Consider the following 18,298-nt stretch of genomic DNA (forward strand, 5'->3'; position numbering starts at 1 on the left):
TTAAAATAAGTGAAAAACAAATTAAAAAAATAAATAAAATTACCTCTGTTGCTTTTTGATAAAATTACATCGTACCCCTCCCCTTTGTATGACACATTTCCTCCTCATAGGTCTGTTTCACATATTTGTCATTGTTGCATAAGTGCTTCAGCTAAATTCAATAGATATGTTTAGAGTCTGAGTTTGCATAAGGAGTGCACTTTTGAAAGCAATCCAGTGATGGACCTCACATACCTTGCTTTAGTACACATGGCAAAACTGTCTTGAAGCATGCTAACTGGATTTCTTCTGGATGAAACCAATATGAAAAGTAAATCCCAGGGATTCATCTAATGAACTCCAGCTACTAACAAGCATCCAGCCTGTGGCACTGGACTAGAGGGGATCTGCAGTGAAAACCCTTGAAGTGTATTTGGCATGGGCATCAACCCTTAGCAGCAATTGTGCTGCACAAACCTGCTGCCACTGGCCTGTGGTATTTACTAACACAGGTGTAGCCTTCAGGTGCACAGAAGCAGGGAGATATAGTGGATAAATGTTAGTTTATCAGTTTGATATCATGGGGACTGATATCGCTAAGATAAAAAAAAAGGAAATCAAATTTAGTTATGTGGAACTCTTGACTTTAGACATTGCATGATTTGAAATTAAGTCATATAGAGTGACTAGACATATATAAGTAACTCAACATGAATTTTCTGTGAACATTTTTAAACATCATATGTGAATAGATTATTCAGCAATGTCTAACATCACTGTATTTTACACTATTTTCTTGAGCTTACTGTTGCCATAATATTTATCCAGATATTTGAAAAGGAATTGACTGACATTAAGGCTATGGTAAGGTAGAACAAGAGAAGGAAAACTAATATATGTTTGAGTTAAAGGTTGGCTGGCTACTCTGTCCATGTACTTTCTTTTTCACTAGATTTTTCCTTCACACAGATATTGAAAATGTCAATGCTTATTCTGGCAGATGGCAGGTTTTTTGCTCTTTTAAGCACCAAGGCAATCTTTGCATCAGTTATTGTATAGCTTGTACTAAGCACTCAAAGCAAGCTTGTGCCTGGGCAAACAGGATAACAAAGAATTATCTTTCCAGCATTTTACATGTATTTGATTCATATCTCCAATCAAGAAACACTCACTGCTGTTATAAAGAAGTGATCAGTGTTCGTCAGTCTTATCTTTGGACTTGTGTCTGATGAAAGGTTGGAAAAGACCTTAGGGTTTGCAAGGGGAGAACCTGACTTCCTATTTCAGGATAGTGGTGGTACTTTGTGAATCACGCTAAGGGACTGTGATTTGTCAAAGCTCCTAGGTCTCATAAATATGTTTGTCTAGCCTGGCATGTGCCTGCTATGGTGAAAAAGTTTCCTAAAGGACAGAGAAATGATGGTGGGATCACTCCACAACAACCTCTTCACACAGCACAGGGTCTATAACCAAGAAACATGGCAATGACCATGAAATCTATATATTACAATAATCTCTGTACTGAGTACCACTACTCTGTGGTTTGTGGACTTCTGTACTCCTAGAGAACACACATGCATGTTAGTAAACAAGTTTGGATCGAAGGTACTTCTGTAGAGAGTTTCTTGATCATTGCCATTTACTAGGCTTAGGTTCATATCCTAGAGGTTGTAGGCAAAACAGAGGCTATAAATCTGTAAATTAAAAGTGGACTAATTGGGATATAATGCATATCAGCTTTCCTTGAATCCATAGAGAAGTGTATTAAAGTAACATAACAAAGAACAGGATACGAGTATTTTTAACACTGTGATAACACAATCAAACATAAGGTATAAGGGTTTCTTGTAAGAATGTGAGCCAGGTGGTCACCACAGAAATAAAACACAAAGCTGAAAAGTGCATATTTCCTTATCTATACTTATATCTATATCTATGTAATCTATCTATGTCTATTCTTATGCCTATGCCTATGACTATATCTATTACAGCGCTTGTATTTACATAAAAAATGAGTATTTGGTACAAAAGTAACAGGTATTTCCATTTATATATAGGAAGTGAAATTGAAATATGCACAGTGGTTTGACATCTAATTCTCAGTGTCACCTAATTCTCACAAGAGATCTTTTCCTATTGATCCTCACTGCCTTTTATTGCAGACGCAGTCCTAATGAACTGCTACTTTGCTCCAATAGGCTGATGTAGGCACAAGAAGAACCTATTAAGTTTTGCATAACTTTTTCTTAGTATGTTTTTGGTAATCAAAGTTCCACCATTTCTTCTTCAGAAATTATTACAGAAAATAGAAAGAAAAAAAATATAGGAAAAAAAAAAGGGGAAAAAAAGAGAAAAGAAAATCAGAAAGGAGAAAAAAGGAAAAAAATGGAGAAATGCCTAACTGATCACATTGGGAATAACAGACTAGAGGAAGCATTTTAAAAGTTAATATGAATTTTATTAGGAATTTTTGTCTCAAGTCACTTGAGGACCATGAAAGTGAATTTGACTTCATTGTTAGAATTAGCTACATTATGAAAGCTAATTGCAAATAACCTTTCAGAGTTGTTTGTCAAGAATTCCCAAGTCTGCTGTAATCAAAAGCCTGGACAGAGATAAATTGAAAACATAAACTGGTTTATGTCTAGATAAAATTCCTCAGGGAGAGAATTAAGGAACTAAAAATCTTCTAATAAGAATATCAATTACTTCATAGTGATACAACTGATGAAGAGGTCTAGTTAAATGCAGATGGCACAGAGGGATGAGGGGGAATGAGATTTACTTAAGTATATAGAAATTTGAGTTTTTAGGCTGATACTCATGAAAGGATGTTGGTATGATTAATTCCAGGTATGCAAGTGGGTTGTGCAGTGTTGAAGTTTTCCCCTGTATCTCAGTGCTTTGTATGGGGGAGAGGCTGGATGTTAGGAAAGGTATTTGTAGTATATGATGCATGGACTCCTGGGATTCTTCAGTTCATCACGAAAACATACCAGAAATGAGGATATCCTATAAAAGTTTGCATGAACTCAAGTTTTTGTTGCTGGCCTGCAGTTAAGCACCTTGTAAATCTTATGGATTCAGAGCATAAAGGCATTTTCTGCACTAGGTGAACATTTTTTTTCACAGATTGTTTCTGTAACTTGCTAGAGGCAGTGAGGGGAAGCTACTATCTGTGTCCTAGTTCAGGAAGCTGGGACCAGTTTATCACTGTGTGTGTGACCAAAGCTGTATAGTCTAAATTCTCCATGCCATTTCCCAAGAACTGTTAACAATGGACCATTTGCAGCAATTGCCCAGGGCACACCCGACCCCTCAGGGTGGAAGCTGGGTGTTAATGAAGACAGTGAGATAGGAAATAGGAGCTGTGGAAGTGTTAATCCTGTTCACTCTCCATGTAAATTTCTGAAAGTTAACAGCAGAATGATCTTATCTTTACTTTAACAGAAGGATAACTGACAGCTCCTATAATTAAAACTGAAGAAGAACATTATCCAGTCTCAAAAAATGAAAGCAAAGCATGGCGGAATACCCAAAGAAGTATGAAGTATTATATCTTGAGTTATCCTTTAAATACACATATAAATGCAACTATGAAATTTTTATATGTATGTTTTCATATATGAATTGCTTATACATTAAAATATTTGCTACTTATGAAGTAAGTGTAAGAAAAGAAGATATTTAAAAGCTGTTGTGCATACAAACCATAGTATCCTATTGATCTGATGGACAGATAACAGTGGCTAGAGAACTTTAATCATCCAAGATACCTTAAATCAGCTTTCCCTTTAGTTGATGGAGAGAAATGAACACCTGCAAAGGGCAATTCACCTCAACTCTCTTTGTTGCTTTTTCCAGGATGAGATGAATAATCTTCAGGAACTACACAAGCGAGTTCCATCAACTAAACAGAGAGCTCTGATGGCTGACTTAGATGACTAAATCTAGGTGTACCTCAAATAGAAAATCTTCTAAAAAGCCACATATTATAAAGACAACAATTTCCAGAGGTCACTAAGGTATTCATCTGGTTTGAGACTGGATTTGTAACAGTACAGAACCATTTGGTATATGAATTATGATCTTTTCAAATGATAGAAGCAAGTGACTCCTAAAAGAACATTAGTGGATGAGTCAGTTATGACCATAATATACCAGAAGAACAATCCCACACTTTTGTTTTGCTCTTACTAAGGTTTATTGAGTGTGATGCCGAAGGAGTTTTTTTTGATTTCTCAATTTTCATATTTTGTAGATTTTAGGAATGTAATGCTGTAGGTTTTAGTGAGTTAATATTTAGCAGCTTGTAGTATAAAGTCCTTCTATCTCTACCCCTGCTCCAGAACAGGCAGCTAAGATCTGCCAGCTATTTAGTCTCTTTCTCAAGGTACCAGATTAAAGAATATCAGAGAGAACATAAACATGGAGCAGTGTGACCCGAAGTCCTGGAGAGCGTCCAAAGAACCTTTGTGTGCTGAAGAAGAGGAGGTGGATGAAGACAGAGGGTCCCAACGACCCCAGCCCCAATTCAACAGGGGTGGGAACTGGGAGGGGACAGAGGTGGAACTGGACATGTGGACAGTAGTGATTGGATAGGTTATATTATAAAAGCTATAGAACTTAGAGCTTGCATGCGCGCACGTCGGGTTGCTCATTAAAGTGCCTACCCGTTATCTTATCTCCTACAAAACTTGGCTTGGAGTCTTTTTTACAGACTTTTACGGCAACAAGTGTTCATGTAACTAAAATAACTTTATATTTGCATTTTTATTAGGGAAGATGACATTGAATCCAAACTTCTATGTGTGCTGGTTTAAAGGCGAACCAGCAGGGGAAATGAACTCACCATGAGAGAGATTATAAGTCAAAGCTAAAATTTAATAATAATATTACAATAACAACACTGACACAAAAGGGAAATTGCTTTCAACTCACAAAACCCCAGCAGTATAACCCAGTGTCCTGGGGCACAAACCCAAGAGGGTTTGTTTGTCCTTGTGCTGAGACCCCTGTGGTTCCCCCAAGTCCAGAGCAAAAGGAAATGAAAAACCTGCTGGTGCAGGCGAGGGCTGTGGTCTGGGCGAGAGCGGGGATCTCCTCCTGTCAAGGTCCTGCTGTTCCTCTGGATCCGACGAGAAATTCCTGAGGTCTTCTTACCCACCACTTATGTACCCTCAGGGAGCACCCAATCCCTCCCCCGGGCGGGGACTCAAACAATGGTTGATTAACTCTGGGAGCCAGGGGGTATTGAACTGTTGATGGCCCATTAGCAGCTCCGCCCCCCCTCAGGCTGGGTGTGAAGGTGATAATGGCTCCCTGGGCAGCTGCTGCTAATGGCCCATTGTCCTTGGGGAATGAATAGAGAGGGTAGAATACATAGCTTTGATCACCCCCACACAGGGTTAGCTGGTCCCTCCTGCTGAACTAGGACACTATGTAATCCACAATTACTCCACTGAATTATTTGCTTCTTTTGTCTATTGTGTGCAACCTATTTAATACCAGACAGCAACTTGGCAACATTTGTCTCTCAATATGGATAAAAGTCTTGAGAAGTGTGGTATCTATGTATAAGTATTAAATGCCTTGTTCAGAAGTGAGAAAAGTTTTCTCATATTCAAGCTTGCTTTCACTTCCTTGATCTTTTTTTTCCATTGGTGTCCCCACAGGATGGCTTTTTGCAAGCATTAGAGAGCACACACTCAAGACACCATTTTTAAGACATCAAGCAGATTGTATTATTCATTTGCCCATGAGTATTTTGATGGTATCCCTCTGTACTTTCTCAGATGAGCTATTTCAGACTGTACTCATCTCTATTTATACGGCATCTCACACAGTTCTTATCTGATTCATTTGTACTCAGTGAATTGGTACTTGGAAGCAACAATACATTCCCTTCTACCTCCACAAGTTTGCAGTATGATAGATGAAAGAAGAAAGGATGAGAAAGCATAACAAGAGCAATTTTTCTGTATGTAAGTCTTGTCCCACTACTGTAACCCAACTTGTCCCACCACTTAGTGGATAAAGACCCCCATGAAGCCAGCTGAGCTGACTTTGCTGTTCAGGTCCAGAGTCCAACCCTCTGATCCTGGCAGTCCTGGCCTAAATTTCATGAATGCAGCTGTTGGTTCATTCATGCATGTCATATGATGCCTCTGCACAGACCTATGCCTGCTTTCTGGGATGGCTTCATCCTGTGAGCTCCTCTTCAAGGGATTTTCAAAGAGGAGAAACTTATGAAAACAGGATTTTGGAGAGAGCCCCAGGTGCAGTGACAGATGCTAGGCCAGCTGCAGCTTCTGCTCTGTCCTTCTCTCCATCTGGAGCATACTTATTTTTAGAAGGTCATACTTCTCCCCTTCCCCTTCACTCATACAAAGATATCATTATGCAGTTCAACTTAAATACACAGTCTGAGCTCACAGGGTAATTCACTCACGATGTAGATAACACAGATCCAAGAATGGAGACTCAGTATCTTCTCTGGACAACCTGTGACAGCAGTTGACCACTCTCACAGACAAAAGGTCTTTGTGTTAAGATGATACAGACCCTCAGAAAACATGTTCCTGAGGTGGGCAGGAGCTGGTAATGAACTAGGTCAAGAATTTTTAATTTTATATATTTTTTGTTGCCTTCGATGTAGACGCCCATCCATAAAATTTCTGACAGTAGAGGTCAAAAGAAACTTACCCAAACTTTTTAACAAATGCATACATCTGCTATTTGGATCAACATCTGAAATTTCTATATGCCAAAATAAGTCTTATTTTCAGATAGAAAAGCACTTAAACCTTGTCTATTTATAGTTAAATATTTTTTTTCAAAACAGCTGATAAAATTTTTCTCTATAATTTTTAGAATAAATACAGCTCTACTGCTGCTTTTCAGCAAAGATCTGTTATTTGGGTATTCCCCTGAAAGGGTGTGAAAAGAATGCATATTAGGTTTTTGGCATGTTATAGAAAATATTAAATTTGGTAATTAAACTTCCAGTTCCATGAAGAAAAGCAAAAGTAAAAAGAACTCTTATCTGCATATTTGTACACTTCATAATGTGTGAACTTTTTTTTCTGATTTTTTTCATCAAAGGCTGAATTTTTCAAATTCTTTATTCTGCAATGGTTGCTGTCTATGTCAGAAAAAGGAAGAATGAGTCAGAGAAGTCAGAATAACATCAAAGTCTAGTTCTGGCAAGTGAAGAGGATCTTGAGCAACACTTTGCCTTTAAGGTGTGCATGATGAGTGTATTTAGCATAATCTAATATTTATGAAGATTCATTTTTTGCTCACACATTTTGAGTGTAAAATATTGATACACAGAGCTTTCATTGGAACTGTGCTTAAGAGGTTCAGGCTTTCAAACATTAAGTTCTTCTTAAGTGCTCCATGTCATTTTATAGGTATGTTATAGATAAAGACATTGATAGATGTCTGTAGACAGTTTTAGATAAAGGCATTGCTAAATGTTTCACCTGCTGAAGAGAATACATTTATGTCTTCACATAGAGAACCACTGATGGTCCCTTGGCAGTAAGTTGTATTTATATCCAGGGCAACATCTGTTAGTTAGGGTCAAACTGAGCTCTGGCAGGTAATTCAAGACCCAGGCAGACCAAAGAGCTTCCTGCAAAGCAAACAGGGCTTGCCATGCACCTGTGCAAAGCAATCTCAAACATGCTGCTCTGTTAGCAGGGGAATTAGCAGCACTTATGTCCCAGGTTCTTCCTAGCTCCTAGATGAGTTCTCTATGTCTAATAGGATACAAAATCCAAATAAGACTTTCTTACTGGTTGAGTGTTCCATCACTGCTCTTCTTAGCAGATACCCTATGGAGAGCTGGGTCACTAACTTTTCCTTTAGATAGTTATTTTGTAAATGTCCTGTTTTCAGGAAACTTGTGGGGATGCAAATTCTCTACCATCTGGTCAGATTTAAAATAGGAAATAAGTACCCAGGAAGAAAGAAGGGCTGGTTTGATTTAGTTTTTTTTTTTGTTTGTTTGTTTGTTTGTTTTGTTTTTGGGGGTTTTTTTGAGAGGTGGAGGGTTTTGGGAACTGGGTAATGACATTCTTGTATGCATATAAGTTACACATATATATAGATATATAAGCAAATACTTTACATAAAATGCATGGATGGCCTCAGAAGCTGCAGTCTTCAGGCTATCAAGCAAAAACTGCATGCTGAGAAGGGTCCCAGACATAAAGCACAGGGGTTTGTCTGAAATTCTTTGTCTCTCCAGACAATGGGCACCTGAGCCAGGGCTACTGCTGCAGACCTGAACCCCACCACAGCTGAAGTCATATACCCCATTTTTTGGGAGAGCTGAGCAGGATTTCTTTCACATGCTGCAGCAATGAGGCTTGCCATCTCATACCAATAGCCTAAGGCGTGAGGTCTGGGTCTGTCTCTCCCAGATGGAGTTCAAATCTGTCACTTTTCTTCTGTGGGTAGCTGAGAAATGCCGAAGAGAGAGCTGCATTTGCGTGGGCAGACAGGACATGGTGTGGGGGAGGCATCACTATTCTTTCTGTGATGGTGAGGTTTTTCAGAAGAAAATGAAACATTTCTGGTGCTGGAAAGGATGTTGACAGCCTGCACCACAGGTCTCCAGCCATGCAGAAGTCTTGTGACTTGGTTTCTCTCTCCTAGAAAAATCTGCTTTGGAGAGGTTTGGGAGCTTCATCCTATAGAGCATTTGCTTTCCTAAATTAACTGAGGTATATGGGAAATCAAAAGTACTTTGTGAAGAATGTGTATTTAAAGAGCACTTGAAACTGTGGAGCTTATCAGTGTTTGCATACTTTTGTCCTGGCTTCTCCTTGACCAGCAAGAGCTTCCAGATGAAGCCTCTGAAAAATATGGCACCACTCTTCCCAACTAACTAAAACATGGCCAGCTAACAGGGACAGACATGTGCCTGCATGCCTTCTCACATAGCCTCTTAGAATCATGGAATCATTTAGGCTGGAAAAGATCTCTAAGATCATCATGTCCAACCATTAACCCAGCACTGCCAAGTCCAATACCAAACCATATCCCTAAGTGTCACATCTACATGTCTTTTAAAGGCCTTCACGGGTGGTGACTCAAGTGCTTCCCTGGGCAGCTCTTGCAGTTTTCCTGGGAATGGTGACCTTCCAAAATGCAAGCATTCCTGTTGTGTGGTGCCAGCGGGTCCTTTGGCCCTGACAGTGCCCTGCTGTTGGGCTCAGCCCTGTCAGCACCTCTTTTTACTGCCTGCTCAAGCAAAGCTGCTGCCTTGGTCCCTCTCAGTCTAGGTGCTGGGATTTGGAGATTCTGTCCCCAGTGGGCTAGAAGCGCTTGTTTCACTTGACATGCAGTATTTGAGTAAGTTGCCTAAAATTAGACGGTGCAAAAAATTTCCTGCATGACTAAAGCCCTGGTTTGTTTAAAGCTTTCTGTTGTCATCTGTCCTTTGGCAGACTGTACTGTATCACTGATACTATAGCAAATAAAACTGTGGAGTTCATAATTGATTGTTGGACACCTTAGCAGAACAAAAAAAAAAAAGTCAGTCTTGGAAAATTGAATCACAATGTGGCAGTCCAATTTTTTTGCCCTGTTCAATCACATTGGCTCACTTGCTTAAAATGCTCTCAATATTTCTTGGTGTTTCTTAAAAATGCATTAAATGCTACAATTCACTTGAGGCAAGCAGCACACTTTGTTGGTCTTGTCCTTAGACTGTTTAAAAGTTTGGAGACCTTTTTTTCCATTTCCTAACTGACTTGAGTTTATTTTTAGTACCTTTAAAATGGCATTCTGATGCTTTAAAAAAAAAAACCATTTAGTCCATGAAAGATTTCAGCAGACAGAATTTCTGTTTTCCAGAAAGGTCTGCATTACAGAGGTCCTTACAGAGAACTTGATACTTCACACTTGCTGCAACTTTCTTGGAGACCCTGGAATTTCTTCATTAATTGAAGAGCTCGTACAATCTAAGAACACAATGATGATTTTTTCCTTCTGCTTTTGCTCTATGATTCTAATTTATCAAGAAGACAAAAATTTTTCTTTTGCTGTTTTCAATCTAGCTGTAGGAATTAGGTCCTGCTAATATTTACTGCTAATATTTTTTCCTAAGAGGAATGGAGTCTTCTGTCATGAGAGTTCACCTATGACACTATAGCAAAGTTCAAAGGAGTTTTTAAGGAAGTTCAAGAGACACACCTGCCTTAAACTTGTGCTTTTTGGACCATAGCATATTATATGGTGGATGTAGACAAACAAGACATGTGCAAAAATTAAAAAAAAACAAACAACCAAACAAACACTCCTTCCCTCCCCACAAAAACCCATCAGGCAAAATGTTCACAGAAAATTATATATCAAATCATAGAAAATACCCACTTTTACATTCAAGCCAGGTTCACCAGAAGGAAGGACTTATTTCTTTTAATCTGCCTCAGTAGATTTCTCCTTAATTTGGGAAGGTTTTTGCAATTAGATTTTATGGTTTTTTTTTTTTGCTTGTTTGTTTGTTCATTTTTTAATTAATGTGGTTCTTCTCCATTAGATTAATTAATCATAAAGATGATAAAGATTCAGACTTAACATAGTATTTTTCAAATGCACCAGAGTTTTATGTTTACTAAAAGATGTCAAACCCCTAAATTTTCAGTAGTAATATTTAGCTATATTTTTAGCATAAACATCATAATAGGGATTCATATATGCAGTGCTGCATCATGTTTGATAAATATGGAAATAAGTTCAGATATATTGCAGCTACACAAAGTGTACTCACAGCCCATGCTTTCCTTTAAAAATATTATTTCTAGGATCGGCAACTTTGTTGACTTCCTATCTTGGACACAAAGCAGTATTTGTGTAGGCTTTCTAGGCTTCCCACTTTCTTGCATACCTTCCTTTGTTTTTCTGCAAATTTGAGCTTCTCTTGGAGTTGAGACTCTGGTCTCATAAAGCCAAGGTCAGCTTCCTATTCCTCCGTAGAGGGTTGTTGCAGCCCAATGAGTGGGGAACTGGTGCTCTCTCCTTCCTTAACTAGTGATCTAGGGCATGGAATTGTTCCCTGAACCTTTCTCCTCACTGAATCTCTCATGATCCTCTATAAGTAGCAGCTTTCTCTGCAGCACTTTCACTGACATTTTGCTCGGAATAGAAAAGCAATGAAGAAATCATTCTTCTGCAAAGCAGAGACCAAGTAAGTAGCACTACTCCAGCTTTGGTCAAGGAACCACTAGAGGGAGACCAAACAAATACAGCTGAGGAAGTGGGCTCAGAGCTCGGTCACACAGGAATGGAACAATTACATGTAGACTGTTGTAGAAATCTGGGATAACTGAGAGCGAAACTGAGATAGTGCCTCTTGATTTTGTTTGCTGTGGCATAGACTTTCTCTTGCACACAGCTGATGTATCAGTGAAGAGCTCAGCAATGTCATTTGATTTTTACACATGAAAATAGAATAACTTCTTGTTAGGAAAACATTTTTTTTTCTGTGAGTCAGAGAAGAGGACAAACAGTGCTTGAGGTCATAAGGTTAATTCTGACATCATTCCAGTGGACTAGTGATAGTTTATTATCCCCAAAGTCAGTAGGAATTCTTTGAACAAAAGCCTTGAAGACGGCAATAAATCAGCTCCAATTGCATTGTCTTCATTTCTGTGCATACTTTGCTTTATGCTTGCAGGCACTGCTTTCTTGAAGAATGGTTTGGTAACTACTGGATCAGGGGATGAGAAGCAGAATGGGTGAGATGAAGGAGATAGAAAGTACTTAGCCATTAGAAATAGAAGAGCTAAACCAGAAACACCTGAAGGTTCTTGACGTTCCTCAGAAAAAAACGTATTGATGAAGTGTTCACCTGCTACAATACAATGACAGAAGTTTCATATTGCTGACCTAATGCTCTAAGCCCTCTTTCCAAACTATCTTATAAATTAACTGGTTCATGTGTCTCCCTTAGGCAAGGTTATGACTTTAAGGTAGTTTACATGAGCAGAAGTTTTCATCTCCCTGTATTTACACAAGTCCCATTTGCTCATAAAGGCAAGTAGTCTGTGCAAGTCCCAACTCTTCTTTGTAAGAAGTATGCATAGAGCAGAGATCTCTCTATCTCATGCTAAGATCTTATGAAGAAAGTCTGAGGAAGAAATTCCCTTCCAAAGAGAATTTCTAGGAGAAAAAGAATGAGAATCCAATCAGCTTTTCTTTAAATTAAATTCTCAAGCTCTGATTGTTCCTGTACAATTAGATAAAGCATCCCTTTGCTGACTATATGTGGAGCTGAGAGAAATGAGAGTGTGAGAGCATACAGGGTACAGAGAGTGTCTAAATCTCATCAAATTCATAGGGACTATGCTCTTAAATTTCACTGTAAGCTTGAGCAGATCTCTAAATATTAATATTCTTCCTGTCTGATTTATTGGCATATGCAATTAAGAACATAAATCTTTCTGTGTATGTTTGAGCAAAAGTATCTCACATCGTAGAAGGTGACTCTCTGGACAGATGGATCTTTAGGGCTCCAGATCTATAGTGCAAGATTGCTCAATTACACACAACGTCATGCTAATTTTATAAAAGATAAAGCATGGAAAAAATGTACTTCGTTTTCATTTTAGTATTTTTCTGTGTTAATTTCAATATATAAAACTAATTTATGGTCATTTTACTACTCAGGGGCCATCTGTTTTTAATTTAATCCTAGAAATTAAGCACAAAAGCTAAATTAAACACAGTTGGTAAAGTAATTCTTGGTTAATTGTTAAGCAGACATGAATGCACAGACATGAGAGACTTTCAGTGTAGCCATATAAGCTTTGAAACCCAAAGTTAAATCATGGCTAAACACAACTTTTTCTCATGATAGGCTCAGGAGATGTTAAAAGAAATGAGAAGTTGATACACAGCAGGCTTATACTCTGAACAGAGATGTTTTCATCTAACTAAATTTGAAGACTATAAACTTTATTGGAAAATAACTAAGTTCAATGAGAAATGCATTTTCAAGTCTCTCATCTTGCAGTAATTTTAAAATTAGAAGGATCATAATGTAAATTGATTTGGTATTACTTTACTTACAGGATAAATTTGATTTTCTTCGGCAACATTACCTGGATTGTCACCCAAGTGACCAACAAGGGGAAAATTCCCCAGGAAAATTCAACATCCCGAAGGACCTATTTGTGTGTGTGTGTGTGTGTGTGTTTCAGCAAGTAATTTTGTCCCTTTCCCTTCTCTTTTTCGAAAGAATCTTCATGGATTTTATGACCAATGAAAATAACTACGTTCAATAAAACTAATGAAACTAGCTTTGTGGGGAGCACTAGAGATGAACATATACTATGTGATTTGTTTTAAGTGGAACAAATCACATATATATATATGAAAATATAAATATGACAGTAAATGGAAAAGATAACTGTAGCTTGAAGAATAACTATTTCTGTGTAAGTATTAGTGACTTGAAGTAAAATATTTCAACAAGCAACATTAAATGAGTTTTAAAAATAGTATTAATTTATTTAGTTGTCTGACATTTTACTACGTGGAAGTTTCTGAAACAACTAAGTAATACAGTAAGTTTTGCTTTTACCAAAGGAGAACTGTAGTATTTTGATGGCTTTTGTAATGTTTCCCCAAAACCCTTAGCTGGTTTTGATTTATTATATGGCTGTTTCACTGGAGTACTATTATGGAAAAAGACTGTGAAGTAAATGTAACAGCTCTCAAAATACAGAATTGTCTGAACTACAGAACAATTTTTCACCTTGCTTTAAAATTGTTTCTTTTCAAGGTGAAAATTTAACTTTAGTGCTCCTCTATTCTTGCAGGAAATAAAAATGTAGCATGCTAATAAAGTCGGGCAAACACAAATGTTCTCATTAATGAAAGTTCTTCCAGAGCCATTACTGTTTTGCAAAAAACCAAACCAAACCAAAAAAAAACAAACAAAAAAAAAGAGAGAAAAACAATCCTGCTGATGCAAATGTGGAGGAAATACTTCAGACACGTTATTGTACATTTACAAATAATCTCCACCAGATGGCGCAAAGAAACAAATTAAAGTCAACTTTCGCACGGGCCGTTTTGTGGTCACACGGAATGGAGCTAGGCAGAAACAAAATTAAAACTCTAGGTATAGGATGTTAAAAGTTCATAGGTATAAGAAATAATTTTCATATCAAAAAATTGCTGAAGGCAATTATCCACCATTTATTCACAAGTGAAGGGAGAAGAGAATCCTCAGAAACCTTTTTCATTGGTGGCAATTTTAAGATAGACTTCACGTAGTATTTTGTAAATGTGTATACGCTGATCCATACTCAATGCAAAAAAATTTACATTTCACTAGGAGAAATGGAATTAGTCATTTGGAGCTGAAATATTAACTCTGGATATCATAGAAAAATGAAAAATGCATCTGACAATTCTGTTTACAGATCTTTCAGCTTCACTTTAAGTATAAAGCCAGCTAGCCTTTGCCCTGAAATCCATACTTGAAACACTAAAAACTGAGACTCCACATCTGTCTAGAGTTTCTCAACATCATGGGTTTGATTTCTCTGTTTGAACAGCTCAGGGATATTTGGTCCTGTACTCCAAAGAAATTAGGATGCTCACTGACTCTACCTATATTAGGATAATTGTTATTCATTTCTTTCTTTCATTCATTCTCGCTGGGCATATATTTCTCTACCACAATAAAATCCTCAGTGGATTAAATCCTTCATGTTTGTGGATTGTATAAATTCTCCAGATATCCTTATTTATCAGTAAGGACATAATAGTAGAATTTTGTATACATCTCAGCCTTCAGCAGTGAAAAACAGATTTTTTTTTTTTGACTTGTCTTACATAACAAACTCCTGCTGGTATGTGGAGTGAGGGGAAATGGGTTTGAAACATCAGTGAATTACAAGCAGAATTATTTAAATACAAATTAAAAGTAGATACATACACGTACAAACAAACATACACAGTTCATTCTGGAAAGTTTCCTGGGTTGCTTATTAGTCTTCAAATGTCATGACACATGCTGTTTTCATGGATGCATCAAATCCTCAGCTAGATGTGACTGGAGCAGCAGTTGTTACTTCAAATGTATTGTTCCCCTCTGATCATCCTAATTATACAAGCAAAAGGGTCAGATTGCAGTAACTCCATTTGCACTTTAGTTCCTATGTGGTGCCATCTCCCCCATGCAGAGAGATGGTGTCCAGCTGCGTCAGAGGATCACAGTTGGGCTCCCTGACGACAGACAGATGTAAAAGGCACTTCAACAGTGCTGCCAGCTGGACTTAATTAAGCACCATGCTTCCTTCCAAACTTAAGAACACTAACTTCAAGGCAGTCTTTTATAAAATCTTTTGGGTCCTGCTTTTTTTCTTATCAAAGCACAGTAGGTAGCACTGTGTGCTCTCCCTGAGCTGTGAGCGGTTTTCACATCCCTCATGGAGCCAGTCCTCAGTATCTTATTACAGTGTACTGCCCTGGTATCAGTAAAAACCAACAGGGCTATTTGTGGAGTTAAGGCAATGCTCAGAGATTCTTAGATACCACCAGTTAAATACAGGATAGTGTGACCTAGAATTCAATCAGTAAAAAGTCTCTGATTTGGTGTGTTGTTTCAGAAAATTATATCATGCAGCCTTACTTTAGAGAGAGCTGGGGAAATGAACAGTTGCTTCTTCATTTGAAAGCTTGAATTACAAATGTATGTGGTTTGGAGGTACAGAATGTTCTTGTCAGAAACAATCAAACATAAATCTGAATTTTTTGAGATTTTTATTTTCCCTAGATGCATGGAACAGACTATTTCACTCCATCTGGCAGCTGGAAAACTAACAGTTAAGATCATTCATTTGCTGGAAACCAGCTGAATATTGTCATTAGTCTTACTTGGCAATCAAAAATGTTGCATGTATTTGGTCAATTCTAGTTTAGTGAATAGAATTTTCTTGACAAAATCACAGAGCATGGACACACGCATATATGCAAACATGCACAGTCTATATATTCCTATACAGTTGAGATTAACTGACTTCAGTATGGTTCGAAATGTTCCTATTTCAGAAATTATAACTTTTGATAGAAATTCTGATGAAATATTACTGTTTGATTTGTAGGAAAATGAAGTGGGAGCAGAAATCTTTCCTGGATTTCATCATATAAAACAACTTTCACATTAGTGTTGGTAAGCCAGTACAGGAATTCATGTCTCTTTCTAACAAGACTCTTTGTCATCCTTTTGGTGGCTCAGAATATTTTGAAATCTTCAGACGTTGACAGTGGTTTCCTTTAACACAGGGCAACATCTTTGTTGAACAATTTGGAGCTGCCATTTCTAACTTGTGTAATTTTGGCTGCCCTGATGGAGGAATTATCTGAGCAATTCAAAGGACTACATTTGGCGTATAAAGAGAATCCCTGAAGTATTTTTAAATTGTGTGTATCTGTAGTGGTTCCAACATGTCCTCAGGATACACAGTAAATGGTAGATGACAGTGACCAGAATCCAGTATGTGTGTAGTAAGAATGGTAAAATGATGCCCAGACTTACTTGAAAAACTTGAATTCTATCTTTTTCCAGTAATCTGAGAGCTCCTCAAACCCAAGTCTTAATTACATTTTAGATAGTTTATATTGGTGTAAGAAAATAGAGCAGTGACTTCACTGTTTTAAGGACAGTATGGACTGATGTAATTTCCATCATCTGCTGACTGTGAGGCATTTAGCAATTCTGAAACAGTGTAATCTCCAAAATAAATGGAGGATGTTAACTGCACAGAGGAGGAGAAGTCTGTTCTTAACAATACGAAGCATCAAGCCCAAGTTACAGATGGGGTTTAAAATTATCCTGCATAAATCTGAATTTATCTGTCCTCTTTTTTAACAGCAGATGGTCCAGAGGTGCCATTTCTTATTCATGGGCTTCTTCACTCCCTCAGTCCCACGCGATTTCCTCAGCTCAGGAACTTTTTTCTGATGATGATCAATACACTGAAGATAACACATTCATGGCTGGGGGAGATAATTATTAGGGGAAAGAAAAGAAGAATTTGGGTAGTAAGACCTTTGATTGGAACTCTGTGCTAGCTAATATGACAAGTTTTCAGGTATCTGGCTATAATCCACAGGATGCATTTCCAGAAAGGACTGTACAATTTGCATTAATGTTATATGCTTAAGGGACCTATTGCCATTCTGGATTGCATCTAACTGAAGTCATAAAGTATCTGTAATGACCTTTACACACCATCAAAGTATGAAGAGATAAAGTTTCTGCATAGATTTTTACCTAGGTGGCTGCGAAATATTTTAGCTGAAAAATAAATGTTATTCTGAACAGCACGTAGTCTCAGCTCTAGCTCATAAACCTGAAATATTTTCAATGGCTATATGGTTACTGGCCTTAGTCAGAGCTCTGTGGTTCTGAAAGAAGCATCATTTATAATTAGAGTCTTTAGCCTTCCCGGCATTATTGAAACACAGCTTTCTTTTTGCATGTCTCTGAGTGACTTTTAGGGAGGTATTAAAGATCTTTCACTTCTAATTTTCTTCCTTTCTTGAGAAATGCCTAGAAGATGGAGAACTTAGGAGATGTGTATTTTTTCACCTCTGCCACTGTCCTTCTAGGTTATCTTGTGTAATTGTACAGAAACTGAACAAATGCCAGATGACCATCTTCATGAAGTGTTTTGAGATCAATTAAAAGTTCCACATGTTACTGTCCCTGCTGCAGATTTAGAATGTTAAACCCTTGGCAAGTGAGACTGAAGTTTTTGCAACCAGTTACAAATAAGAAGCCACCGAAGACCTAGATGGGACCCTGTGGAACTTTTAAGGAACTTGAAACAAAGCCGTTGGCACAAGTATTAAAAGATAGGCCAGTGCTGAAAATGACAGGTCTCTTCTGCAAGGTGATCTGCAGAGCAAGCTTCGTGCAAGGAAAGGTGTGATGAAATTTGGCCAAGTACCATAATACATACCCCTCAGAGCACAGACAGTAGCTCAGCTTTAACAGGCAGGGGAGCCTCTGCTCCCAAACTGGCAACTCAAGCTGATCTTACCAGGTAGTCTGCTCAGGGTAGGGGTAGGGCTGTCATATCTAACCTCCTGCTCCCAGCATTTCTCAGCTCCTACATGCAGAAATACACATACACTAAGTAGGCCAAGGCAGCTACACATTTTCCCTATCCTTAACAGATGATTTTAGAACATGTCTTTCTTTTCCTGTTATGTAAGTATTTCTTGGGGTGTTTTGTATATACTACCCCAAGCCAAACAAGCAGTTACACAATCTGTTGGGGAA

The sequence above is a fragment of the Pithys albifrons genome, chromosome 3 (assembly GCF_047495875.1).
Source record: "Pithys albifrons albifrons isolate INPA30051 chromosome 3, PitAlb_v1, whole genome shotgun sequence".
Classification (NCBI taxonomy): Eukaryota; Metazoa; Chordata; class Aves; order Passeriformes; family Thamnophilidae; genus Pithys; species Pithys albifrons.